We start from the raw sequence: 1519 nt of genomic DNA, 5'->3' as shown, positions 1-1519 counted from the left end.
TTCTCATCAGAATGTAGGCACGTTGGTGTATGAACTTCGTTGTGTGTGGATGGTCCGCACAGCTCTAGTTTGGCTTCGCGTGAGGCGGGCAGAGCGGAACACGAGAATAGCAGCTGGCTGGAGAGCAGTGTTCTGCACGTATCTGGACCGCCTGCCTGTGCCGTCACACATTGTGATGTGGTGAAAGGCTTTTCACCTCCCACGCGGCTCGTTGGTCTAGGGGTATGATTCTCGCTTAGGGGGCGAGAGGTCCCGGGTTCAAATCCCGGACGAGCCCTTTTTTCCTCTATTGGAGACACGCCAGTTGAAATAAGCAGGTTTGCGGTTAGCTTTCTTTCCCAGAATGTTACTATGCCTTTGCGAAGACATGGATTGCAAAAACCAATGGTCAGATTTAGCAAAACCTGGAACAGATAACCCGAACACAGTCAAATAAAGTTTGTTGTGACATAATGGATAATGACAAACAGAACGATTAATTTTTTGTTGATTATCATCAACACTCATCCGCAGTTCTCTCTGGCCGATAGAGACGCGGTATGTAGTTCGGCGGCCTTTTGTGTCCCAGGAAAACGTTACTCTGAGTGTACTATTATCTCTTGTCTGATATAGTATCATCCGATCTCACACGGCTACAGGTTGTGTACTTTCACATACTAAGCTTCAATCTAGGAAATAGCTATGAGATTTCTACAGCTCCCACCGATCTACTCCTCGCGATTTTGAAGATCACTACCTTCCGGATATGGCCTGGAAACTCGAACTGACTAAAAGTTGCGCATACTAAGAAAAATGTGGACCCACCTCAGCCGCACCAAAGACTGGTACGCAAGCTGCAAAGCATCCCAATATGAAAATAATATTTTACACACTGTAACTGTATCGCAATCGAACAAACAACAGAAATCATTATTAATGAATGCCCGATAAATTTTTTTAAAGGGAACTGGAAAGATCTCGTAAAGCCCTCTCCACAGGCTACCACGTGGCTTAAGTTCCCTTCAGATAGGGCTCTGATGGAACTATGATATCAGTAACCTTTCTAAAAGCTTCCCACTATGACCTGATACTTGTTTGTTCATATATTTACATTTTTGTAGTCTTGTTTACGTGTTTTATATCTGATTTATTTTTCTGAAGTTTTGCCGTCCGCAAATTTAATAAAACGTGTATGTTTCGTAGCAAAACCTTGAAGTCGAAGTTGGTATTCTGAAACTAAGTGTCTTTGTTATTGTGAATAAGCTCATGGAACATTTCGGCGTTTTGTCATAAAACAAGCAAAAACTGATCAGTAAATTGTTTTAAATGCTCCTTACAACTCTCTGAGCTTTTTTCCGTGTTACATGCCACATCGTAAAGGTAATCACATAATGTCTCACTCACAATTATGAGTATACTTCCCGAGACTGAGCACTATGCCTCTTTCTGATTCATTTTCGTAATCCTCTGAAGGAAGTAGTCCTCTGAAAATTCCAAAAAATCGATTTTACTTCTTGAAATACTCTCTTGGATATCTGTT

General features: G+C 41.9%; 1 non-coding gene across 1 annotated transcript; it reads left to right on the top strand.

Moving 5' to 3' along the window:
- Positions 1-205: 205 nt before the first annotated feature.
- Positions 206-277, top strand: Trnap-agg (transfer RNA proline (anticodon AGG)). The gene has a single exon. It is a non-coding gene; the product is annotated as a tRNA-Pro (tRNA).
- Positions 278-1519: the final 1242 nt, after the last annotated feature.

Source organism: Schistocerca serialis, chromosome 2 (genome assembly GCF_023864345.2).
Source record: "Schistocerca serialis cubense isolate TAMUIC-IGC-003099 chromosome 2, iqSchSeri2.2, whole genome shotgun sequence".
Taxonomy (NCBI): Eukaryota; Metazoa; Arthropoda; class Insecta; order Orthoptera; family Acrididae; genus Schistocerca; species Schistocerca serialis.
This window is presented reverse-complemented; position numbering and strand designations above follow the sequence as displayed.